Below are 27,353 nucleotides of genomic sequence, written 5' to 3'. Positions count from 1 at the left end.
GGGGAGAAAGAGGCGGTGAGTGTGAAACTACAAAGCACGGTGTTCCGAAAGCTTACATGACATTGGGCTATTTAAGTTGCTTTCATGTGTTGCCTAAGAAATGGGGTAATGTAACTTCAAACATGAGACCCAAAGACATAACCTTAAAATTGCATTCTTAATATTGAGTGCATTTTCCTTTTGCTGAAGTTAAACTAATTTGATACAATGAATCTGTAGTTTATAGAACAAGTTCTTTCCCTTTTGTGACCCGCACTTCAAACCCACGTGCTGCCTTGTTGTGGTCAGAGGCACTGAGGGGACCCAGAGTGCGTGCGGGGGCTGAGTCGCCAGTCACCTCGCTGAGGCTGCATGTGTGAGTGGGGTGCCTGCTTCATGGGGCGTTTACAGACTGAAGGAGCAGTGTGTGTAAATAGATCCGAGCAATTCCTGGCACAATACGAGAGCCACAGAAGTACTCGATTTTTAAAAAACCTTTTGTGTGTGTGTGGGTGGGTGTCCCATTCTTGCCTAGAGCCAACATCATTTACCTCTCACTTGGAAGTTGGCTTTCTTTCCCCAGAGAGGTGAACCCAGGGAGACTGGAGGTAAAATGGCCCGTTAGTGACCGGGACGGACCTGGTCGCTGAGAACAGGATGCGCTGTTTATTTTTTCAGAGGAGATTCTCAAGAATCGAAGACTAAGTTGTGGCAAATCGGATACGATGATAACTGCACTCATCTCGAGTCTTTTTAAGTAGCGAGCTCGTATGCAAGAGGCGGGGACAGGGCTGCATGTGAATAACCACAGAACGGGCCGTGAGCTGTGGCAGAGTGACACCGCCCGGCCGGCGGGGACAGTGTGGCACTCTCCTCTGCCCAGAGCGTCTGTCGGGACCGCTGCGCGGAGGCCACACAAGATGGTCTCCAGCGAGCAGCCCGCCGCACACGACTCCTCTGGGGGTGTCGCTCAGTGTTTCTTCCTTCGGTTCTTTTAAGAACCTGCCTTCTCTTTTCCATCCTGATGGTGAAGACTGTGCCTTGGGCCCTCCTTACCTTAGGGCTGATAGGTCCTGTGATTTCCCGCCAGTGTTTCTGCCACCTCGTCCTGTATGCCTTTCTTCTTCATTCCTTCCTTCAGTCTGCTGAGAGGGCCTGCGGCTGCCTTCCATGGTCCTGTCTCTGAGCAGAGCTACGGTTTGAACCATCGAGAGGCAAGAGACGTAGCTGGTGCAACAGGGTTTGGACGGAAGAAGCCTAGTGTCAAAGGACCGTTCCTTGGGAAAGACACAGCCCAGGGACATCGATAGGGTGGGGGAGGCTCGGAAACCCAGTGGTCGCACACAGCGTGGATTGGGGGTCAGCAGGTTGTGAGGGTGAACGGAACAGGTCACTAAGCAGTTTGTGAGTGCTTGAGAGAGAAGACGTCTGCTCTGCGGCTCCCAGGGGAGGACAGAGATACTTCTCTCAGCTGAACTGACCTTGGCCATGAGTGGGGTGGCAGATTCGCCATGCTCCACCCCCATTACGGTCCCTTTTCCTTTCACACCCGTCACTGCACAGCTGTCCACCTGTTTGACAGAGACGTGCTACTCGGGAAGGCCCGGGGACCGGGAGTCCTTCAGGAGGGACCGAGGAGCTCTCCTGGGCAGCTGGAGTATCTTCACGGGGTGGGGGAGGGGCTAGGACAGGTTTTGAAGGAAGCAAAGGATGCAGGTTCCAGGCCCAGTCTGGTTAAAGCGAGAGCACATGGGGGCGGATGGTGTCACGAGTGCTCTCTGGACAGAAGCTCGAGCGAGTGGGGACTGAGCCCTGGGAGCAGCAGACACGTTGCTCACGTGTTGTCCCTGCCTTCATGGACGAACGGTGAACATCGGGGCGATTGAAGAAGTTGGGGCTGGGCTGCAGCCGTGACTTTCCACAGCCATCTGTCTGCGCAGGTGGGGGGCTCTCTTTGGGGGCTCCCTCATCGCACTGCCAGACACTGACCTGGACGGCAGGCCTGTATCTCATGGTCGTTCTCCACTGTCTGATTTTAGCCTCCTACTAACTGGAAACTGGAGGCCCAGCGCCTGGCACCCAGGGGAACTTCCGTCAGGCCCCCTGGACTGCACGGAATTGCAGTGGAGATGGAAGAAACAGAAGGTGCCTGCCGACACTCTCCCAGGGCCGCCTTCTGAAACGTGCACACGCTTCAGGAAGAGGAAGAAGGGTCTCCTTCCTGGTTGGGGGGCGGGGGAGCCCGTCAGGTGGGTGTGGTGCTTTCAGACTTTAAAACAATTGAATGTGTTTTGTAATTCCTCACTACGTATTTGTGGATGAGGTATTATTACTGTTATATATGAGAAACACAAAACAGATGACTGACTTGGGTAAGAGAGAGCTGCTGGTTTTATCCACTGCGCTGGCCAGTGCATAATTATGCATTTCAATCCAGTAGTTTCCAGGAATGGAATCCTCACAGAATGAGAAATCTGTGCCTTGTTAAATCACAGCGTTTAATACTTTTAATAGACTAGGAGTTCCAGGAAAGTATACTTAACTCATTTTTAATGTCGTGGAAATAAGAGAAAAAAGGAGACATTCAAAGAAATCTGTGTCTCCTAGTATTCATCTCGTGAGAACATACTATTTAAAAATAATTTTAATTTATACTAATTAAGTTAGTTCAACTGTACTTTAGTCCAGTTATGGACTAAATTGTTATGTTTTGAATTTAAGAGTTGAGGCCCGGGTGCTGGCATCCTGTTTGGGGTCAAGGTGAGCCTGGGGTGTGGTCTGGGTTACAACCCCCCGGGGCTGACCTGGTTCCACTTGGCGTCTAACAGGAGTGACCACAAACGACACACACAAGCACACCTGAGGAGCACAGCAGGGAGGCTGTCGGAAAGGGTGACGAGAAAAGCAGGTCTGCAAACAGGACATGAGGCAGCTTGTGGTGAAGTGGGTTAGGGCACCGTGGGAGCGAGGCAAGGGTGTCAGGAACCCATCTCATTGTCCAAGTTAAGGTCACATCGGGGCTGGCTGTCTGACAGTCCTCCAGCAGCCTGCCCCGATGAGACCAGTGAGCCCAGGCCATTCTCACCCTGTGTGTCTGAGTGCATGACGTCCCGCTCAGTGCTGCCCCACTGTCCCTTCTCAGCGCAGTGTGGGCCCCGTGTGGATGCACCACAGCTTTGTAATCCACTGATGAAGCAGCTCTTGGGCTGCTCCAAATCGTGGCGATTGTAAATGACGCTGCAAGGAATGTAGGGGTGCATATGTTCTTTTGAACTGGTGTTTTGGGTCTCTGTGAGTATGCTCCCAGAAGTGGGGTTGCTGGGTCAAAGGGCAGCAGATCCATTTCTAATTTTTTGAGCTATCTCCATACTGTTTTCCACAGTGGCTGCACAAGCCTGCATTCGCACCAACGGTGCACTAAGGTTCCCTTTTCTCCACATCCTCACCAGCACTTGATGTGTGTTGATTTATTGATGGCCGTTTTGGCAGGTGTGAGATGGTATCTCATTGTGGTTTTAATTTGCATGTCTCTGATGATTAGTGATGCTGAGCATCTTTCCATATGTCTACTGGCATCTGCATGTCCTCTTTGGAGAAGCGTCTGTTCGGGTCCTGTGCCCGTTTTTAGTTGGGTTGTGGGTTGTTTTGGGTTGCAAATGACCACCCTCTTCCCGCATCTCAGTGGTCTTCCCTTGTGGCCTGTGCGTGGGGAGAGACTACCAATACGTGAGATAGCTCACGGGTCCCGTCATTAGGACCCACCCGCATGGCCTACTCTAAACTAATTACCGCCCAAGCACCCACCTCCAGACACTGTCACACGGGGTGTTAGGGCATTAGTGCTCTGTGTTTTGGGGGTACACACCTCAGTCCATAGCAAATTCTCAAGGTTGCATATGCCCAAACTTACCTGTTTACCAGCGCTGTTCTTTGGAAAACAAACCTCTTGGATATGCAGGGTGCTTCAAAACTGCTGCTGCTTTTGTTACCTGGTGGGACCTCAGAAACAGATGCCACAAACGTGAGCTGGAGTGAATTGGGACACTTGAGTACATGTGGGAGGGGCTGAGGGAGCTGGCAATAAGCTTTATAAGTGGGCATCATTTCAAACCTCCAGATTGGTGTAGAGGTCACCCCTCACTTATTTTTCAGTCCAAGTCCAGGGCATACACAACTGCTTTTGCATTGGCTTCACTCGCCAAGAGCCATTTTATTGTTCATTTGAGAAATTATCATTCATCTTTGCGTGAGTGCTTCAGAGCACTCGAAAGGCCTCTCTCTGCTGGATGCCTGCCTGGCTGCCTGCCTCTGCAAGGAGTGGGAAGAGCTCGTCTGACTAGGAGAAGAGAGCTCAAGCGATAGAGCCCTAGCCGGGTACGTGTTATAGGCTCTGGTCCTCAGCACTGAGCGGTTGGAAGCAGCGTTTTCTGTTTTCTGCATTGCCAAGCAAGTCAGCATGCAATGCCTTGGACGTGGTGGCCAGCTGGTATCTGTGAGGGCCTCCCAGAAGCGCCTTCTCAAACCACCAGCCCGTCCGATTGGGCGGGTGCCTCATCTTTGTGCTATTTGGTACTTGTGTCCTACACTCACACGTGTGGATGAGGGCAGGGAGGCTGGGGCGGCCCAGGAGGAAATGAGAGTGAGAGTTTGCATCCTCATACGCCCGGGGAGGGGTCACACATATCATGCAGGGCCGCATGGGGAAGCGCTGGGGTGGTTAGGAGGCAGGGAAGGCAGAGCAAGCGGAAAGCTGAGGCTAGAGCCCTTATCGGGGTTCCTGAGGGAGGGACAGGTTGGGCAGGAGGAGCAGCAGCTTTGGGAGTTGGAATAGTTTCTGTGGGCTCAAAGCTGGGAGGGTGGGTGGTCTTTAGTCACCTGGTGTCTGGGTTTAGGAAGACCAGGCTGAGCAGTACTGAGCCCTGGGTGTGCACCTGGGCCAGGTAGAAGGATGTGGCTGTGGGTTGGGTAGTTTTCATGCCAAAGGCTTGCTCCTAGGTGGCCTGGGCCCTTAAGAATCAGGGAGAGGCAGTCTCTCCTGAGTCAGAAAGGGTTTTTGAAGAGATGTCAAAACATCATAATATACAGAAAAAAATTTAAAAATATATATGTACATATAAAACACCTGTATATAACTCTATCACTGTCCTTTGGGGGCAACAGTGTTATGGAGACACAATAAACACAGACCATACTATGCACTCCTTCAGAGTGTACAGGTCAGTGGCTTTCGGTCTAGTCACAGAGTCACGCAACTGTCACCACGACCAGTTGCAGAGCAGTGTCCTCCAAACAGTGGAGACAGCCCAATGTGCACCACTGGAGAATGGCCGAGTAGGAAGGGTGACCAGCGCCCACGCCATGGGGTAGTGAGGAGGAAAGAAGTACCCACATAGGGTACAACCAGAAGGAGCACCCCGGTGTGGGGAGCAGGCACTGTTCCTGCATCATTTTGACATTACCCATCCCCACCTGGTCTGCGCCTTTGGGGTGCAGACAGCGCTGGGTCAGGGACATCTGGTGCATTTTGTGCTCCCGTGTGGTGGCCGGGGCACAGCAGGTGCTTAGGAAGTACCGGTTGAATGAAAAGAAATGATTCAGTACTGAAGGCCAAACCATATAGATGGGAGGTGTAAGGAGGAAATGGGCTTAACTCCCCCCAGAACAAGCCAGATGCTGCCTGGCTCCTGGGATGATCAAAATAAGGGAAAGGACACATTGAGGGAGACATGCTCTTCTTGGAGGCACGTTTGTCTTTGTACTCGTTTCCACTGCCGCAGCTCGCACCCAGTTGTCACCCTGTGTCTGTAGGGAGGACAAGGGCTTGGACTGGTGGCCTGGTTTTCTGTAAGAGATTCATCTCTCCATGCCCAGCTCCCCTTGGGTACCCCTGGACGTCCGAGCCTCAGTCCCCTACAACATGGGACATACCGAATTTGTCGCCATCACTCCCTCCTTCCCTCCTCTCCTACCCCTGCCTTGACTTGCAAACTCCCCTAATGTCTTCAACCCGATTCTGAGCTCCAAGACTGCCCTTGACTGAAACCCAGCTGTCCCTTGAGGGCACTGCTTGTCTTAAAGTTCTGGCAGCTGCAGGCTTTAATTCTCACTCATCACCTGAGGTTCTGAGCTTTCTTCCTCCCCCGTAGAACCTTGTAGAGCCTCTGAGATTCATGGTCTCTGGCTCTGCCAGTGCTCTCTCTTCCTGCCTATCTGCTCATGTTCCTTCACTTATTAAAGACTTAGCTCCTGGGTGCATGCTTCCTTGCCTTGACTGCCATTCTTCAGAGATGTCAGCATCTGTATGTCGATCCCCCGCTGTGCTGGCATTTCCAGGTCTCGGTGTCCCGAGTTCCAGCATCTTCCCTCCGCTATTGTCGGCCACCTGCTTGGACAGTGGAACCCTGAACCCCATCACCGCCAGAAATGACTCTCACTCTTCACCTGACGATGACCTCGTGGACACAGATGGTGGACTGCTGTGTGCACTTCCACATCGTTCAGCCTGGAACCCCCGTTACGACACCCGCCAGTGCAGGTGCTATTAGCCCTGTCGCATTTTGTCGGTGGAGATACTGTGTAGAGTGGCCTCTGACACTCTTCCTCTTGGCGCACGCTGCCACGGCGGGAGTCGGACAGACGAATCCATTCATCCTGCCCTGTTACTTCACATAAAGTAAGTGACAAACTACAACATCTCGTAAAGATCCGGCTTTAGTTGACGATGGAAGTAAAAGTTTTGTCAGGCCTAGCAAATCAGTGTAGATAGCCCTCAATGCCGGACCCAGCCCAGGCATGCTCATCCCTGGACCAGCACCGTCACATACGTCTCATGAAATCGTTTCTCTCGCCCCGGCTCGTCTCTGTTTCCATGCCTGTTCTCGTCGGGTCTGATAAATGCACAGACGTGGGAGGCGCTTCTCCACTGGGGTGCGTTAGTCCTGAGCTCTCCCGCTGGCTGATGGGAAAGTCTCTGAACTTACCCTGAGCAGGTGCCCCCATTTTCCCTAAGTCTTTTCTATCCTTGCCTCTGCCCTTTCCCCGGGAGACCCCTTTGATTATTGTCACTATTTCTAGAATTTTCTCCCATTCTCCCTCCCTTTGTAAATCGAGTTCACCCATCCGCTCAGTGAAGATACTTCCATGGAGATGTCTAATGCAGGCCGGGTACTATGTGTGTTGGGAGGACAGAAGATTTCTATCTGAAGGTGCTTACAGAGGATTAATACAAAACCACCCGAATGGGCATTTACTCTGTGCCAGATTCTGCGAACAGCCTCATGAGCGCTAACTCGCGGGTCTTCCAGGGGAGGAAACATAGCACAGATAGACTCGACCAACTTCTCCCTTCAGCTGCACTGCTCTTCAGGCAGTGTGGCTCTTTCCTGTGCTTTCTGTCTCGGTTGACACTCTCCTGAAGTCCCTCCAGTCCCCTCTCAAGTCTCGTGTGTCTGAGTGTCCTCGTGACCATTTCTTTGAATTCTTTAGTAGGCAAATTACTTATTTATCTGCGGTTCCTCAAGGTTTTCCCTCTGGAGAATTCTCTCATTCCTTCATTTGAGAGACAGTCTTCTGTCCTTTCATTTTGTTGGACTTCCTGTGTGTGTTTACACGAATTAGACAAAACAGCTGCCTCTCCCAGTGTTGACAGAGGAGCCTGAGGAGCAGTGGCGTCTGCGTAGGCTGTGTGCTGGTGGTTTTGCCAGGCAGGCAGGCAGGGGCTGAGCAGTTGCCTCAGGTATGCAGGGTACTGGCCCGTCAGCCTCAGTGGCTCCAAGTGGGGAGGCCAGGTGCATGTCGTAATGCCACTGATCCTGCCTGCTCCCTTTGCCCTGGGCCAAAGGGGCTCAAGTGATGCATCCGGGAACATGCTGCAGCGACCTTGCATGTAGGTCAGAACACCTGGATAGAGCCCCGCCCACTCTATGGAGGAGAAGGGGGACACAAACAGTGGGGCTCACCTGCCCCCAGCAGACCTTGGAGAATTCCCACAGCACTAGAGAGCCCTCAGGCTCCTTTCCCTTCCACTAGAGTCTCTCTGCTTTGTTGTTCCCGAAGTGGCCTCAGGTGGAGTTGACCTTCGTGTGGGCTGTACTTGCCAGGTCATGTGGGGGAGTGGGTGGCTGCCCAACAGGCATGGAAGGCCCCAGGGCTCTTAATGGGGAGGCTGGGTAGGTGAGTGATGCCTTTTGTTCCGACTGCTTTTGTGCACAGGCCCAGCTCCCAGCAGTGCAGCTGTGAACAGGTGACCAGATGGCCTTTCAGGGCGGTCAGAGGCCACAGGAGCTCCCAGCACCTGCTGCAAGTGGTGGGAACATGGACTGCAGCACTCAAGGGCTCCTCCTGCCTGGAGAGTCTCCAGCTGTCAGGGCTCCCTGGGCCTCTCCATCGGGGGTCTTTCTCTTGTGCTTGTTCAGAACCAGTTCCCTCAGCCTTCAGTGGTCTCAGGAGTAGCTGTTGCCTCTATAGTGAGCGTCTGAGTTTGCTCTTAGAGGGGCGAGGTCGCACCCCTCACCACCCTCTGGGCCCCTCGCTGTCACTGTACACACCAGTGGAGCCCAGGGCCCCTGCCTGGACAGTGGCACATGGCTTCGCTCTGTCACGGCTGCCAGTGAATCTGCTGCGATCGCACCTCACAACAGCTTCGCTGACCAGAGTGAAGCAGGAAGGAGACTCACAGGTGTGAACTGGCCACTGTGACCAAGGTCGTGTATGTGCGAGTCGTGTTTGCTTTTCACAAAAATCTCACCGAGACGGTATTGTTGGGTCCATTTTGTATAGGTGAGGAGACTGAATCTCACTTAGGTTATGTGACTTGCAGAGGATTGGAACCGTCTTTGCTCTGATGCCAAAGTCACCAACACATTGGAGCATTTCTGCCTGACATTGGATGTATGTTTGCCGAGGTGTCACTAGGTGGGCTCACAGTCTGGTGGGCAAAACAGGGATGAAAGGTACTGCTCTTGAGGATGGGCGGTTCCAGGGAGGTTCTGGTTCCTTGGTAACAGGAACTTACATCGGCCTCGGGAGAGGGGCTGGGGAGTGGAGGAAAGGAATGGAAGAGGATGTGGCCCTTTACGTTAGCTGTAAAGGACAAGTCGTGTTTCGAGATGAAGGAGTGGAAGGAGGGCAGGCTGACCGTAAGGGGCAGTGGGACAGGTCAGAGTGCAAACAAGTGCAAACAGGAGGCAGGTGCTCAAAACTGGGACCCCGAGGAAGTGACCAAGTACATGAGGTCTGTCTAGAAAAGTCCAGCAATTTTCTGTATAATAAGAATGGTTTGCATGATGCTGATGTGACCTAGCAGCCAAGGCGTGTGGACTGGCATGCACATACGTGAACAATGACAACTTCACTGTACTAGTCAGTGGGTCGGCAGACACCATTGAGTGAGCATGTGTACTGTGTGGCCGTCACATTCAAAATGACTGAGTGAGCAGAGCAATGAATCTGCATCATATTTCGAGTTAAGCTTGAATGTTCCTCCGTGGAAACTATTTGGATGATTCAGAAGGCCGCAGCGATGGGCAACTGGTGACTGGCAGCTTCACCAGGACAACGCACCTGCTCATGCTTCATGTCTCGTGCAGAGTTTTCTGGTGAAACATCACATCACCCAGGTGGCTCAGCCTCCCTACATAGGGTCCAGATTTGGTGCCCTGCGACTTCTGGATTTTACCCAAACTAAAATCACCTTTGAAAGGGAAGAGATTTTAGAGCTTTGATGAGATGCAGGAAAATACGTTGGAGCAGCTGATGGCGATTAGGAGAACTGTGTGAGGTCCCAGGGCACCTACTTTGAGGGGGACCAAGGCGTCCTTGTCGTATGTACAGTGCTTCTTCTATCTCGTATCTTCCGTAAATATCTCTATTTTTCCTAGTACATGGCGGGTGCCTCCTGGACAGACCGCGTGCGGGCTGTGCGTGCATGTCCTGCTTCCCTGCCCTGTCCCAGGTGGCTGAGTGTGGTGCCCCGGAGGCTGTGCTGGAGTGAGAGAGGGGACAGCAGTAGGTTCTGCAGGGGCAGCAGAGGGCGATGCAGCACAGGCAACTCTGGGGCTGGGGGACACAGGTGAGGGGTGCTGCTGTCAGATGCAGAGGAGGGCAGGAGAGCAGACAGGACAGATGAGAAAACCATGGCATTTGGGGGCAATGGCCAGACGTTGGTGTGACTTTGTAATGCAGCGCTTCCTCAGTTATGTGCAGTTTTCAAAGCAGACTTTGACATTTCTGGCCGTCTCAAAATGCCCAGAGCATCCCAAGGTAATGGTAAGAGTGTCCGACTCCCTAGCAGGTGGGAGAGAGCGGGGGAGGGACTTCGTGGTGGGCCTCCCAGAGCAGTGCACGAGCCGGCTGGGGTCCACACGAGCTAAGTGCTGACGTGTGTTCCTGGTCATGTGAGCACCGTGGGGTGTGGGAACAGGGCGACACCACAAATGACCTAGATAGAAAACAAAACAAAACTGGGAAGGACTGAATGCAGTGCAATTTCAGCGGGGCAATTCTTCTGTAAGCAGCGCTTGAAAAAGAAATGCGAAACCATTAATTGAGATGAGGCCACTTGACCTACTTGCAGGGACGGTGGCTGCCGTCTGGGCGAGCACTTTGTGCGCTTTGGGGAAGGGCGGCTGCAGGTTCTGCTGTTCCTGCCGTGTTCCTGCAGTGACGTGTGTACATCGCAGACCTTTGTCTTGTTCCAGCAAAGCTTTTTCACTGGCTGGGAAAATGGCCAGGCTGCAGAAGCCAGTTCTTTCTGGTAGGGTAGTGACCGTCCAAACCATCAACTTTCATGAAATACGCAGGCAGTAAAAGCAATCCATAGGAGACCATGTTTATAGCCATGTTTATAGATGGTCATTGTGGGCAGAGGGCAGTGCGTGCACCTTGGTTTAGGACAGATGCTTTCAACAGGGGCCTCCCTTGACATTTCAGAGGCATAAAACGCACAATTAAAGTGTCCTTAGTCTACAAAATTGCAGAAACGTAAACAATACTAATTCAGTGAGCTTGAACCAAGCCCAATGAAATCCCTCCAATGCTCTAAAGCTGCCTGAAAATCAGTGCTTTTCAGCACGGTCAGTCAGTCAAATCCCGAGTCCTCATCCAGGGCCCGGTGAGCTCAAGGTGCTGAGAAAACCTAAAGGTATAAATGGCGTGGAAGCAATCTCTGAACCTCTGCTGGGACCCCTGGCTAGCAAACACTTCCCCCCCTTTTGTTAATCTGTTAGTATTGTCCATCACAAAGAAATAATAAATTACAGGAGTTTCAGGGTTAAGGCTTATCTTTTTCAAGAATACTAAGATTATACACATCTTTCTGCTTGGGAAAGCCAACGTACAAGGCGTTCACAAATGGATGGCTGCTTAACATTTCTGCACGAATGATCAGCTCCTAAGGACTGGGTTACTGAAGAAGAAGAAGACCTTGTGTATTTTTACAAATGCCTACGGCATTGGAATTAAATTCCAGTATAGTTCCCAGCTGGGAAACCTGTGTGAAATTCTTCAGAAATTCACCATTTCCCATATGCCCCACAGTGAGCCAGGTACTGGCTGTGCCCACGTGTGTGCACACGCACAGTCTGAATTTTGAGTAATTCATGTCACCTCAATAATGGAAATGTAATCAGCCTGTCTTTCCCAACAAGCACTCTCCAGATGCTGGCGCTGGAGAGGCTTTAGAACCAGGGGCTGTCAGCTCTTCTTTTCTGCTTAAAGATGATACTGCAGGGGCTGAAAAGCTTATAAAAACAAGACAATGAAGTCCCTATAGATGCAATAAAATATCTATAAAAGGGAAAGAGGAGGATGAAAACCAGGACTCCTGCTTTGTCTGGGAGGAGGCCCGGGGGATGGGACAGTGGCTGGAAGTAAATGGAACGATAAAGGCTTTTACCCACACGCTGGCATTTCTCTGGAACAGTAGGTTTATAAACGACGGATGTATTATTAAAGTAGCTAATCAATTGCACACAGAAGGAAGAGACATGCACACAGGTGTCGGCCCTCCATGAACAAAGGCTGAGTGTGTTACCAGCAAAGACTGTGACGGAATCAGGGCTGCAGCCAAAGATCCGAAAGAATAGGGTCACGCAGGGAAGGACGTCATCCTGAGGGCGGGAAGCTCCGAGAATTGACCCAAAAGCACATAAACAAAACCGAGGCTAAGACAATAAAAAATTATGGTGTGGACAACCAGAAAGGTACCCGATTTATGGATTATTGGTGTCCCTTACACGAGAGCCCACGTGAGTTTTCTGATACACCACAAAGGCCCCTCCACGAAGAGCCGATGAGCTGAGCTTCGTTAGGATGAAGAGACTTCTGAAAGTGGCGACCTGGGAGATGAGAAGACTCATCCTGGACACTTTCTGCCCCAGGCCTGGAACCAGCCATGTCCTTCAGGAGCCTGTGCTTTAACAGGGAAATGGCACTTTTAGGGGCATCTTGATGGCATCTGGCAGAAAATATAACCACTCTATTTTCACTGTAAGGATAATTCACTTTTTTTTTCTTAGGAAAGTATAAAAGATCATAATTTTCTAAAATTTAAAAGTTGACTAGGGTCCTGGACGGAACTGCAAAAGGTCCTAAAAATAAAGGCTCTCTAAAAAGTTTCAGGCCCGGGAAACGTTACTGCTAAATTTTGTCCAAAAACTGAAGAGCAGTCATTCCTATGATACATAAAATTGCAGAATAAAACAAAAGCTAGAAATTGCCTCTTCCATCTTATTTACAGAAAAATCTTTATTGTTAATTCTCCATATAATATGTATAAATAGGCTTTTAAAAATAGTCAAACCATGCAAAAACTTGTAAGAGAAAAAGCAATTATCCCACCAGGTGAGTCTGCCCAGGCTGCCGTGACAGAGTCCCGCAGACCCAGGGCTTAAACAGTGGAATGCGCTGTCCACGGTCTGTAGGCCAGGAGCCCGAGATCGGGCTGGCAGGACGGGCTCCTCCTGAGGCTGTGAGAGGAACCTGTTCCGTGCCTCTGGTGGCTGCTGGCCGTCTTTAGCATTGCGTGGCTTGTAGAGGCTCCACCCCCCTCTGCCTTCCATCTTTCCATGGTCCTCTCTCTGCGTGCATGTGTGCAGAGTGCCCATTTTACAGGGACGCTGGTCATGGTGGATGAGGGGTCCACACTGCTCCAGCATGACTGTGTCTTAGCTAATTGTCCCTGCGACAGCCCCGTTTCCACACACAGTTTCCTCCTGAGGGGCTGGGCTTAGGACTTCAGTCTGTGGATTCTCGTGGGGTGTGATTCAACCCCCAACACCCAGGAGTGCATTTTTCTTAACGGTGTGGGACAACTAGAAATACTGTGGATTAGCATGTTGCTAAAGAGCCTTCTGAAGCTGGTTTTCTGGTTTATTGATTTGGTGAAATACAGTCATCAGCCAAGTTGTCACACTTCCTTCCAAGGCAGAGACCCCTCATCACCTACCCAGTATCCATTTGCATCTTCCTCTTATGAACAGAACCCTCTTTTCATGGAGAGAGAAAAATATGCTTTGAGTAAAGACAATTTTTTCCATTTTCCATTAATTTTATTTATTTATTTTGAGGGGTAGGGAGGGAGAAAGAAAGGGAGAGAAACATCGGTGCAAGAGATGTATATTGGTTGCCTCTTGCATGCCCCCAACTGGGGACCTGGCCAGCAACCCAGGCATGTGCTCTGACTGGGAATTGAACCGGTTATCTTTCGGTTTGCAGGCTGGTGCTCAGTCACACCAGCCACACCAGCCAGGGCCATTTTCTCTTTAATTTATGTGTGGGGAATGGGATATAAGACAACTTAGATGAGTGTATCTTCCTTTTCCCTCCCTTTTTTTTCTTGTCTGGAGGAAGATATGATGGCTAGAGCTCCAGTAACCACCTTGTGCACATGAGGCAATCTGGCAGTGGATACCTCCTGTCAAGGACAGAAAAGCAGAATGTCAGAATCAGTCTACACTTCTGATGCCAAAGTGAGGTGACCATTCCTAGCCCCGGACTGCCTATCTCCACTTCATTTCATGTGAAAGAAAAATGAAACTCTGAATTTCTTAAGTCAGTCTGATTTTGGTAGTCTTTCACTGTCAACTAAACCAAATTCTCAGTGACACAAACATATTAAGTAATACTCTTAACCCCCGTACTTTTCAATTCATGAGTTTTGTGAGTGAAACTGAATGTATTGATTTCCCCCCTGACAGAGGAATGAATCAGCACATCTGACTCACCCACTGCTCCTTTCTGACCCTCATTCATCTGCGTGCTGCCTCCCTTTGCTGACACAGTCTACATTCTGTCCCGATCCATCACCACCAAGTTATGCATCCCGTATTTGTCTCTTCTGTGAAGAATGATAGCAGCACACACTGGCGTTTTTAACTCAATTTACCCAAAGGTTTTGACTTACTCTATGTTCAACTGAGTTTAGTGTTTACTGCAACTTCTTTCACAAATGATTTCCTCATTTGTGATAACATCTTTTTTTTTGGCTTTGGGGTCTATTGGTGTCATTTAGGGTTAGATTTGTTGCAGGGGTTTGAAACCAGAAACTAACAGAGGCTTCATTAAGATAGGAATGCACCTAGTTCTCTCTCTCAAAAGACGCCTGGCAGAGGGCGGGCTAGGGCTGGACAGCGGCTTCTGGAGGTGCCCGGGCTCCTGGGAGGAGCATGCCCAGGGGCAGCACACACACGGGCAGCACACATACATGCTCTTTGGCTACAACTTGGCCAGCACAGCCAGTGTGGATGGAAGGGAAGTTGGAAAACGGCGTTTTTAATCTGAATGGTTCGGTGCCTGGAGGAAACTAGGGATTTCATCACTAAGCAAGAGGGGAGGATTTTGTATCAGGGCAAAAACAAGCCGACTCTGGCACAGTCTGCAAATATATGTTTCCTATGAATTCTAAGAAAGATGTAGGCCCTTAGGGCTTGAAAATATGAGGGTGTTTTTTTCCTTTACAAATAAATGACAACTTATAAAATTAGCAGAGAATACTTGCAAACTATTTTTTAAAAATTACCATAGTGTAAGCATATTTTCATTCTCTTGTGGAAACCAGTCCTGTTGAGATACCTGAGGCTGAGATTTTCCTTGAATATTTCATGCCAATATGCTTAAGGATTCTTCTCCTTGAATTAAGCAATGAATTATTTATTAATTTTGCTGGGGATATGGGGTATCTTTTTTTGTCTACAGATTCATGTGTTCTTTATTTCTGGAAAATGTTCTTATAACTTGATGCTTTTTTTCTGTTGCCTTTCCTATATTTTCTTTTTCAGAAACAATTTTGAACAGATTGGGTCTCTATTGTTCATCCTTGCAATTTTTAGTATTTATTTCATGTTTGAGTTTTCAATGCTTTATGTGTGACTTTTCTTAAGTCTTACACATCATTGACTTAATTTTAAACAACATCCATTCCACGTTCTGCGACAGAGGTAGTTTTCAAATTTGGAACCAGTTTTCTTTTTTCTCCTTTAGTTTCTTTCATCAACTCTGCCAGCTTCTTTTTTTTTTGTATTATTCTGAGTCTTCTCATCTTTGTCTTGCTTTTATTTTGAAATAACCTCCTGCTTATAAAAGTGATGCTGGGCTAGTACAAAGAGCTTTCTTTTTGAGCCTTTGGGGAGTAAGCTGTAAAAGCATGCCCATAAACCACATACGTTAGTGGCATTTCCTACCAGCCAGGCTGGTTTCCTACACACTCCGACCAGCCAGCACAGTCAGGACGTGGACGTTAACATCATGCTACAGTCTGGCGTATGCACTCTGTTCCCTTCTCCCCAACTGTTGCCATACTGTCCTCACCAGCATAAGGGGCCAAGCCAGTTTCAATGTTGAATTTCCTTGTCCTGTCTCTTTAATCTCTTTCTGGGGCTGGAAGTCTTCTATCTTTTCTTGACTCACGGAAGTGATGCTGTCGTAGATTACAGGTCAGTTACCTTGTCGGATGTCCCTCAGCTCTGGTCTGATGATTAGATTCAGGTTGTGGAGTTCGGCAGGAGTGTCACGGAGGTGACAGTGAGTCCTTATGTGCCTTATCACAGGGCAGATGAGGGCAAGGTATCCCATTACTGGTGAAGTTAACCTTGATCACCTGATTAGGGAGGTATCTGCTACCTTTCCCTGCTATAAAGTTACGTTTATTCTGGGAAGGCATTTTGACAGTGTGGAATACTGCCTTTCTCTTTAATTTCCGTCCATAGTTTTAACATTACTTGACATTCCCTGGCTGAATTGTTATGATGTTCACTTCTATATCCATTAGTCGTATTCTGTGTTAGTTACAAACTAAGAAAAGTATTCTCCTACCTCCATTTATTTTTCATCCACTTGTGTCAGCATAGATTGTGTCAGCATAGACTCATGGTCTCCTGTGTCATGTGACAGTATCGTCATGTTCTTGCTCAGGTTGGCGGGTTTGGCCAGTGCGAGCCCCTGCGGGCTGGTTTCAGCATCGTTTTGGTGTGTTCTTATTATGTTGAGCCTTCCATACTTTCTGGGACAACAACATGTTGTGGTGGGCTCATCTTTACCCAGCCTTCCCCAGCCATTTCTCCATAGTGTCTGATATCTGTTCTTTTTCTTTTCTGTTGGGACTATGACAATACAGATGCAACACTCTTGTAATTAAAATATATGTGGTGCTTCATTCAGTAGTAAGGAGGATTTGTATTCAAACAGAGTGGATAATAACAAAAAGAATATTTAGCACATTGAAAACAAATCCATGACAAAACAAAACCGAAAACAAAATAAGCCATTTCTGCTAATAACATGCCAGTCACTGGCTAAAATTTCTGTTTTCTATGTCGCATTGAGAAAAGAAGTACCAATACAGACTTTTACAGGGGAAGCATTTTGCATTTGTGGAAGCAAAGGGAGAAACTGCCGAGAGAAGAGCACGGAGTGCTGGGGCTTTATTTCATGCGCTGCGCTCAGGGCTCAGGGGCGCCAGTGCGGGAAGACGGCCTCTACTTAAAAAGAAAGTTTCAAGAACCACCTCCAGATGCAATATCAGGTTCATTAACAAAGACCCAATAAAGAGGACAGGTCCTGCCTATTTCTGATCTACTGATTCAGATCCCCCTCATTATATAACTGTCACACCAGCAGCTTTCACATGTCAACAATGTGACAAGTGACATTTAAAGCCAATTTATTCAGCTCCTGTTTACTCGCTATGACAAGAATGGGGTGTGGGCGTTGTCCATTTACACTCTTCATCTTCATTAGAAAGTGTGTTCAGCCCTGGCTGGTGTGGCTCAACGTATTCAGTGCTGGCCTGTGAACCAAAGGGTCACTGGTTCGATTCCCAGTCAGGGCACATGTCTGGGTTGTGAACCAGGTCCCCAGTAGGGGGTGCACAAGAGGCAACCATATATTGATGTTTCTCTCCCCCCCAAAAAAAAGTAAATAAATAAAATCTTAAGAAAAAAGAAAGAAAAATGTGTTCCCCAGATAATGGTCTTGCGACAGCCCATGGAACATGGGCATCAGTGTGAATTTGGGCTTGACTTGTAACTAGTAGGGATAAGGGCTTTCTTCTGAAAAGAATGAGAATAAGAGAGATACTGTTAGCTTTTGCATTTATTTGCTGACAGAGAGAAAAATCAGCCCAAAGAACCTGAGCTAATCACCAGGGATACTGAACAGAGAAAGAGTCTAGTAAAGCTGAGCTCTGAAGAAGCGAAGGTTCCTCAGCTGCCCCAGCCAACGACATTAGGGCCTGTCATCACCACTTGGGTTCAAGTGGCGCTGGAAGGTTAGGAGTTGGTCTGTCCCTTCACCTCCGAGGCTACCTTCTCCAGGATCCCAGCCTGATAGGAGAGTCAGAGATGCTCTGACTCCCGTATCCTACTTCCTGTAGTCTGTGAACAGTTAACTACAACTGTTTCCTGGAAAGATTAAACAGCCTCAGAGGTGAAGACAGAACCTGATCCGTGTTTTCTTCCCTGTTGTAAAACCCAGAGTTAGGCACACAGCAGTCTCACTGAAATGCTCTTTGAACAAATCTTCTTTCTCGGTGTTTCCATCATACAATTTTATTCCGCTAAACATGCATTTATTGGACTCCATTGTTGAGCACAGCATGTACGTGTGTTTCTCCGTCACTGACTTGCAATCTACTCGAGGTTGGGGTATCTCCACCTTTCCCTGGTTTGGTCTCAGCTCAATATTTTTCCCAATTAATTACATTCATAGCTTGTGTAGTCTAAAGGTGTTAGAATATAGTCTCCACTGAGTTTGGTTCTTTCATGTATTAATTCTTCCAGGTAACAATAGTAGTTGATTCCTCTTGGATGGGCTATAGAATAGATGCTTGGTGTGGAACCTGCTGGCAAGAGTGAAGGTAGAGTTTAAGGGCAGGGTGTGAGCACCAGCTCCTCGCCCTGAAGGACAGTGGTCCCCTGTGTGCTGTCTGGACCCAGAGGCTTCAGACTGAGCTCCGTATGGGCAGGACAGAAGGAACGTGGGTCCGCCAGCCTCTGAGAAGCATGTCTGAGTCCCATACACCTGTACAGCCCCTTCCCCATGCAGCCCCAGGTCACCTCCTGGTCACCCAAATTCAGCTGCTTGTCTGTGGTTTTCTTTCTGTCCAGGGCTGCTCTTAATGTCCCCTGAGCAGACTGCACTGGGGAGCGTTGGCAGAAGTGAGCCCCAGGCACCCCACAGCCCAGACTGACCTTCCCTGTCCAGTCGTGGTATGGCTACGACGCTGCTCCAGATCTGAAACTGAAGATTGCAAACAGTTTTAAATTTTTATTTAAAAATGTGTTCCCAGGTCCCTATTAGAAATTTGCTCTGGTGCTTTCCTGGGTAGCTATAGTGATCACTACCATGGTGTGTCTTCCCAGAGCCAGAGTCCTGTCTCAGGTCACTATATGTTGCATACATTCTTACATATACCACATTCACAAATACACATTACATAGTATCATACAACATATTATATAAACTGTATATTGACTCTGTACTGTATTTTGCTGTGTATAATGTGCACCCATGTTTTTGGCCCAAACTTTCAGGAAAAAAATCTTTTGTTTAATTTTTTAATCCAATTATTTATTTATTTATATTTAGAAACAAAGCTGATTATTGTATTCCAGGGTATTATTTTGCATATGGATATCATTGCTTTCTACAGTTACACTTTTAACACATAAGCATAAATAAAAGAATTAAAAACATTCATATAGATATGGAATTAATACTACCCATGTATAATGCACATCCTTATTTTTCCCTCAAAAATTTGGGCAAAAAAGGGTGCATTATACACAGAAAACTATGGTTCTATGTAGGCAACATTCATGGACTAAGATTCTCCACGCAGCGAGTGGAACAGTGAGGATGGGGATCGAGCACTTCCACTGCAAAGCCCCTGCATGCCCCTGCTGTGACACAGCCTCTTGGGGACAGCCCCGGTGTGGAGGGTGGAGCAGTGAAGTGCCCGGAGTGGGGCAGGCAGAGGGTACAAGCTGTCTGCTGAGCTCAGTGCCACTGTTCCCGCTTGGGGACAGCCGTATGCATCTCAGGTGATGAGGCATTCAGAATGTTGCTGAGGGGCAGAGAGGGGTGTACCCTGGAGGACATGCCTGGGTTGGCTTTGCTAAGGCCACTGCAGAGGTTTTGCTGGGGTGCTGCCATGGAGCTTTGGCCAGGGGGCTCAGGCCCGGCATGGCGTGGAGCACCTCTTTTTGAAGTGAGTCCTGCGAGGGAGGTCAGAGGCTTCCAGGAGCCCAGAGATGTTAGAGGGAGTGAGGACAGACACTGGACTGCAGTCCTAATGGGGCTGTGGGGAGGAGCTGGGGCTGCAGTACCCAGATGCACCGCTGGTGGGCTGTCAAGGGGAGCAGCTGCTCCAGGGGACTGTGCCTGGCTTGCCACCACTCCACTGAACGCCCACTGGGTCAGTTTAATCACGTGAATAAGGGCGTCCTGAGAAGACGGTCACCTTGAATGGCACAATTCTCTGAAAAAAGAGGCAATTTCGTCATTATGTTTGAGTTTCTTAAATCTTGGATGGGTCGTCCATTGATTATGGAGACTCCAGACTCTGGACCAGCATGAATCAGGGCAGAGGGAAGTTTCCGTTCATTTGCGAGCCCACATTCCATCACCTGTGTACTTCATGATGTGCCAGAAAGCCCATACTCTAAAATAGTTTTATTTTTTATAATCTAAAATAGGGGTCATTCACTTTATTTCCCATCTTTTTCTTAATGATTTGCTTTTTATTTTCTTTGAGTTTGACAATCTTTTATTTTTATCCATCACCATTTTGAAATTAAGATTTTCAGATGAGCAAATCTGGTCCCATTTCCTGAATTTATAACAAACTTACTTTACGAAGCACTTAACACGCCCTCCCTCATTAATTCTCACCCCGAGTCTAAGGCATGTCCCGGTCCAGTCTCACAGAGGTGAAAATTGAAACTAGGAGAGGTAGTGGCTTTTCTGGGCCGGGGCAGGACTTGAGTGCTGTCTGTAAAGGCGGGGCCCCAGGGACCCCCAAGCCACTGTCTTCTGATTTTCACAGCAGGGGACCCTTGAGGCTCCTGAGGTCACCAGTGTTGGCTGGTGTGTCCGGAGCACTGGCTGTGTCTGACCTTGGCCCCGGCCGGGGTGGGTGCCTGTGCTCCGGGTAAGCCTCAGTTCTGTGCCGCTCTCTGTGCAACTGGACCAGCCACCTGCCCACCTGGCACATTCCTTTCCTCTGGGGACACACACAACATTCACTTTCAGAATTAGGTTGACATTTAATGAGACATTATCTAGCAAAATGTCAAAAGAGATGCTTCTAATTCAGTAGTGAAATGGAGCAATGTCCGGGCTTGGAAGTTTGCTAAAGATGACTGGAAGGCCAGGCTGTGATCCCAGTTGAGAGTGAGGCTGCTGGAACTGATGCTCAGCAACTTCTACTTTTGCTCTGCACAGCAAACCCTCACGGCGGGGCAGGCAGCTGCTGGGCCCTTATCAGTGGGGTTGTTACTGCAGCCCATTGCGGTGGTTTGTCTGTATGCAGAAGACCGAGGCTCTGGCTGCTGCAGCCCCATAGGCATGGGCGTCCTTGGCCTCAGCACACCTTCCAGAAGTTCTCTTCACCCCAGAGGGGCTGGCTGCATGTGCTCGGCATCTCTGTAGTTCCTCGGTCCCCCCAGCGGAAGGGAGTAGTCAAGACAGCAGCTGTGGACTAGGGCGGCACTGGAATGTCACCCAGGAGGGCTCATCCCAAGAGACGGCTTCTGATCAGAGGCCATGTCAGGATCTGGGCATTTGCAGACTGCAGCCTGAGGTCACCTCCCTCCACCGGAAGGGTGGTGGAGCTCCCTCATTAAGTCTGCAGACTCTGCAGCTCAACAGCCCGGGCCTGCCCTTCTCTGCGGTTAACTGTCCACTTGCACCGTGGCAGTGGGAGAAAACCAATTTACCAGTCGTTAAGGGAAAGAAAAGGGCTGCTCCAGTCTCCGGGGAGCACGTGTGGCCCCAGGAGAGGGCCACCCCACGTTCTGACGAAGCCCTGCTGCTTGGCTCGCTTTTAACTATCACTTCCCTGAATGCAGGTTGAAATGCACTGTGGGGTGAGCTGTGTTCTCGTCAGCTCATTGATTTCAAAAAACACCAATGAGCTTTCATTTTTCAGAAAAATAATTACTTGTTGAGGTAACACACCTATTTCTAATTCTGTAGCTTACTACTTTAGTAACTGTGAAAAGAAGAGAGAAAGAAGAACAAAAGTCACGTCTAGGACAGTTGCAAAGCGAGTGGGCTGGCAGGCAGCAGCACCTCAGGGCGTGCGGGGTGGCCGGTAGCTGCCGGAGCAAGGCGTTAGTCCTCACAGAGTCCACACTGGCCCTAAAATCAGTGATTCTGAGGATGGGGCCCAGGAATCTGACTTTCAATAAACAGCTCAGATGAAGTGTCCAGCAGAAGTCTGAGACCCACTGCCCGCTACTTGTAATTTAAGCTTGTCTTCTTGAGGTGGTGGGATGGGAAGGTGGGGGACAGTGGGCACATGATCTTGTAGCCACAGCACCAGGTGCAGGGCTCCAGATGCTCAGAGCTCCAGAAAACGGGCCCCTCTCCCGATTCGCTTTCCTGTCGGGCAGAGCCTGCTCTAGTCTCAGTGCCATGGAGCTCTGAGAGGCAGGTGGGAGAACAGGGACAGGCGAGAATGTTCCGTGGACGTGGGTGCCATTCAGGACGAGGGCAGCCTAGGATGAATGCCAGGCAGCGGGTGCCAGTCACTCCTACTCGCAGTTCCAAACTCGGATTTGAGTTTTCCAAGCAGGACAGGAGTCGATCGTTGGAATGAAGAGAACACGCACTGTAATGTTCTCGTGACCAGTGGATGCATTTTGTGTGTGTGTGGAAGTGGGTTTCCCATGGTGATGTACTAGAGCAGGGGTGTCAAACTCATTGTCACCGGGGCCACATCAGCCTCGGGTTGCCTTCAAAGGGCCAAATGTAATTTCAGGACTGTACAAATGTGACTACTCCTTAACAATTAAGCAGAGCTCATTGCTGCTGCTGGGTAGAAACAAGGTGCTGGGCCGGATGAAACAAGGTGGAGGGCTGGATTCGGCCCACGGGCCTTGTGTGTGCCGTCTGTGCACTAGAAGCTCAACTGAACGTAGCTTGCGGTGCGTGAGCTTAGGTTAATGACCGTTTTAATGAGCACGTAATGTGGGCCGATCACTGATCACTGGGTAAGGATCTCACATTCACCGTCTCGTTTAGTTTGCAGCGGGACTGGGGCCAGTACTGTTATTTTGTCAGGTGAGAAATATATGGAGAGGTGATGAGTTACCTGCCACATTGACCCAAGTGACTAGTAGGTGGGTGGGGATTTGAGTCTTGGTGTATCTGACCTTAGGGTCCACATTTTAAATCCAGTCTGCTGAATCGAATGCTCCCACCAGGCCCTCCCTGCCCTGAGTACAGGGTGCGCACCTGGCCTGAAGTTCTGTGTGGGGCATTTTGGGCGGAACCTTTCATGTGCGCTGGCTGATGAAAAGCTATGCTCCCGCTCACGCCGCCTGCAATTGAGCACATTTAGGTGTGTGATGTGCAGTCACCTTGTCAGTGGTGTGTGTGTGGGGGGGCATACAACCTGAGAGCGGGGTTATAACTCAGATTCTAAAGGGGAGCCCCCAGAACAAACCCAAGAGCGAGCGTGTGAAGCTGTACGCTGAGAGACAGAGGGGTGGTGTTTTCCAAAGGAGTTCTGGAGTACTTGACAGGCAGGATACTGAGACAGGAGGCTCCTGCGTGCAGAAGACTTGGCGAGTCTTGGGAGGTGCCCCAGGTCTTCTTTTTAATGTGTGCAGCTCCAGAAAGTGGGCCACAGCGCTGGAAGAGCACGGGGCATCTGCAACAGCAGAGCCGAGGGGACAGTGGAAGAAGAACTGCCGGACAACCTCATTTCCACGGCAGCTTCCCACCCAGCCTCTTGGCTCCTTCTCCTGAGATGGGTGGGACAGACCAAGTGTCACGGGGAGTTGGAGACGGTGCCTCCTCTCCTCTCAAAGAATGGCTTCTCCAGCCTGTCAGAGGCGGCCAACACTTTTGCACACAATGGTGCCATCTCTTTATTGTTATTTTTAATTTTAAAAGTGATTTATAGTCTCATTCTTTTGAGAACTGAACACAGAATTCTATTAAAGCAAGATGTTCGAGTACAATGAAACTCATTATTTTCCCACAAATGTGTTCCATTTCTCAGAGGATCACAGGGCCACACATGCCCATGTCCTTAAGACAAAAGCCTAGGCCTCTTCTTTGCACACCAGTGCACCTCCCCAAATTCAGGTGTGTGTGCCGATGTGCTAGTGGCCAATGACTGAGACCCCGGGTCTTGGAGGCAGAGAGAGGTTTGTTCGACTGGGACAAAGCGAGAGGACCGGAGAGCAAGATCCCTCCAATCCGTCACTCCCAGAAAGCAGGGCAGGGAGGTTTCATGCAGCTGGGGAGTGGGGACGGGACTTCCAGGGAGGGCCAAGCGGCCGTGTCCATGGACAGTGTTCTGGGCAGCAGCTGGTCGCAGCCACCTTGGGGATGTTCTTTCCTTCTGTAAAACAAATTCATAAATTCTCCTCACAACCCTGCAGTTCTCTCTTCCTGCTTGACAGAGAGACACTCATCCGAGACTTGGGACTATGTTTATGAGAATAGCAGCTGAGCAGGAGGAGTGGTTGGGATGTGAATGAAGGCCTCATTCAGAATTGTTTAATTCTAGCTGCCAAAAAACAGAAGCTCCCAAATCCCAAGGGCTGGGCTACCCACCCACCCAGTCAGTCACTCGTGTTCCTCCCCTTGGCCCTTCTACACCTTTGAGCGTTTGAAGTCTACCCCTCCTGTCTTTCCATCTACTACCATCTTCCACCCTCCAGTTCAACGTCCTTGTTATTCCCCTCAGAACCTTCTGTGTGGGTCATTCCCACATGTGCAAGGCTAGTGAGTGCCTGGAGAGACCAATTAATTCAGATCCAAACGTTGGATGTAGATCATGGATGCTCCCTGCTGATGTCTTAACAAGTGACACTCCAGCCTAGTGGAGGCCTGGCTCCCTGTATGGGATTCCCGGTTCGGGAGGTTGCACGGAAGGTGGCACGAGGGAGGGGCCCCGGGTCTGAGTAGGCATTCCATGCAGAGGAGAAAGAGCATGGCCCCAGGAGCACACCTCTGATATGGTCACTGTCACCAGTGGTGGCAGAGAAGGGAGAGAAGGAAGACGGGATGAAGAGGACACAAGGAGAGTTACACACCACCAGGTCACGGAGGACACTCTTGCTCCAAAGGCAGTTCTCTGAGCCCCAGCATCCACAGGAGACCCACGGGAAATGGGTGTGCGGTAACTCAGGGGCAGCCTGATGTGTTTCTGCAGGCACCTGACCTGCCAACCAGTGCTCTCCCGAGGACAGTTGGTGTTGGGCTGGTAGGACATTCCTGGGAGATTGGTCTGTGCTATAGTTTATTGTAGAACTTACCACACTAACCAGCTCCATTTGGGCCCATCTCCACTTGCACTGACAAAGCCAGTCTTGACTTAAAGCCAACCAGTTCCATTGAACAGGCTGTTATTCCAACAGAGATACATCGGTTCTGCGTGTCCTGGGTCTTTCAAAGGAATAGTGACGAAGCTCTGGGGACCTCCTGACAGTCTGACCGCTCCAGCAACTTTGCCAAAGGGAGCGTTTCTGAAAGAGACCTGCCCACAGCAGGCCCTCTCCGCAGAACCCCCACTCGCGTTTCAGAGCAGTTTTTCCTTGGATTTCCAGCTTGAACCCAGTGAGAAAGAGGGAGGGTGAGCAACACTCAGCTCCGCCCCCTTCCCTCCTCCTTAATCAGAACCCATGGCTGAGGGGCTTGAGATTTATGTTCTGGGAAGGAAGCTTGGGGGCTTTCTGAAGCACTTGCCAAAAATCCTGAACCCAAAGGGCTTTTCAGTGGAAAGTGCGTTGTTGCTTTTGTTGAAGTGCCATTCATGGATGATGAGCAAATTTCCACGGGATGAATACGCTTGGCTCCTGAGAAAGACTGTTAAAGTGGAAAACAATAAGCCCCAGGAGCTGGTCTGCTGGGAAAGTCTGTTGCTCAATAAAACACATAAAAGCGTCGTCGCTGTTTCAGCAGTGCCGTGTTTGTGGGAGGGGAAGCTATGGAACTGGGCAGGCAGGGGTAATACCTTGCAGTGAAATGAATTCGCCAAGAGAGCTGAGTAGGCACGGGTGCTTCATGGAATCACCTGGACACCCTTCCCAATGTGAGTTTGTTCAGCATGGGAAGTTAACTGGTGCCTTAGCTGTACCCTGGAACCCTCGAGTAGGGTCGTCACGATTTGGGGCTGTTATTCCATGACGGGTCATTATAACAGAAAGTCAATGATTTTGTTTGCCAGGCAAGTCAAGATAGAAATAATCCAAGCAACTTCCGTTTCCTTTAGACCTCGCAGGCCTTTGTTGCCCACAGGACAACACCCCAGGTGTGGGAGGATGTGCGAAACCAAGTGGCGGTTTAACAGGCAACTGTGACTACATGTGTTATGCCTGTAGCTTTCAAAATAAGCTCATGGAAGTTAAAATGGGACCATATTTTGGAGGCTTCTCCAACCCAATCCCCCAAAACCCTGTGGAACCCGACAAAAGTGTGCCGCAGACCTCCAATTTGTGTAGAGCTGGTAATGGGCCTGGGCACTGGAACCAGAGACCCCCCTTCCCGCCCACCTAGTGCTCTTCTGCTGGTGATCCTATTGTTCTTTGTGGCTGCTAGCCCAGGCTCTCCTGGGTGATTGGATGCTGAGAGGCCTGGGTCCTGAGTCACAAGGGCAGCGGGGACTTCACTGAGAGGCCTTCACAGGGCCGGTGGAATGAAGGAGTCAGAACAGGAATGGGAGGAGGTTCGGAAAGGAGGGGTGAGGACCAGAGAGAGACAGAAACAACAGTTGAAAGCTGGGTTTTGGGCAGATGCCCCTTCTTAGGAATAGGTGACATAATGTCACCTCCTCCAACTCCTACTTTTCTCCTCCTCCACACTGCCCTTCCTCTTCTCAGAAGCAGTTTCTTTTATGGGGATGCATGCCTGGCCAGGTGGCAAAGAGAATCACAAAACTTTTTATGCTGGGACTCTGCATGAGCTAACCATTTGGGATCTGCATGGTGAAGATAAACATGGCTTTATGATAGAAGTAACCCAGCCCGAGGCCTAAACCAACTCCCCAGGGAGGCCTCGAAGCATGTTGTGTCAACCTGCTGTGGGTGGTTGTGTGGGGATGTTGAGGACTAACCTCTCTTCTCTCTCTTTCATTTCAAACACCCCCAAGAAACCCCAAAGTTCCATTCATTGGCTCATACAGGAACACTCCAGCCTGGCTGGGGAAGGAAGGTTGACTAACAAAAGTCCCCAAAGAAAGTGAGAAAACCAAACTGCATATTGAAGAGAATTGGAGAAGAAACTGATCCACTCCATCTTTGCTGTGCTCATTCTGGGTTACAGTCAAATCAGCTTATGTGTAGAACGCTGTAGAGATGTAAACTCCGGAATCACGATGCTGATTTCCTTGTTCCTCAATGGCGGGGAGCTGGGACTCCTGGGATGTAGCCACATCAGTCAGGACCATAAACAAAGGGCGGGGTCACAGTGTCCTGTGCAGCATGCATGGCAAGGTGTTTTGATGATGAGCAGGTGATCGGAGAACCATGCGGTACCCTACCTGCTATGAGCAAGCTGTCAAGTCCGAGAAAGTAGGAGTGGTTTATGCATCAAAGGCATTGTGTGAGGGGGTGTTGATAAAGCAGAGGTCTTTGGGGGAATCTCATTAAATGTGCTCCCCCAAAGCATGTGGAACATTGAATGGAGAGGAATGAGTGAGCACT

The sequence above is a fragment of the Desmodus rotundus genome, chromosome 13, assembly GCF_022682495.2.
Source record: "Desmodus rotundus isolate HL8 chromosome 13, HLdesRot8A.1, whole genome shotgun sequence".
Classification (NCBI taxonomy): domain Eukaryota; kingdom Metazoa; phylum Chordata; class Mammalia; order Chiroptera; family Phyllostomidae; genus Desmodus; species Desmodus rotundus.
This window is presented reverse-complemented; position numbering follows the sequence as displayed.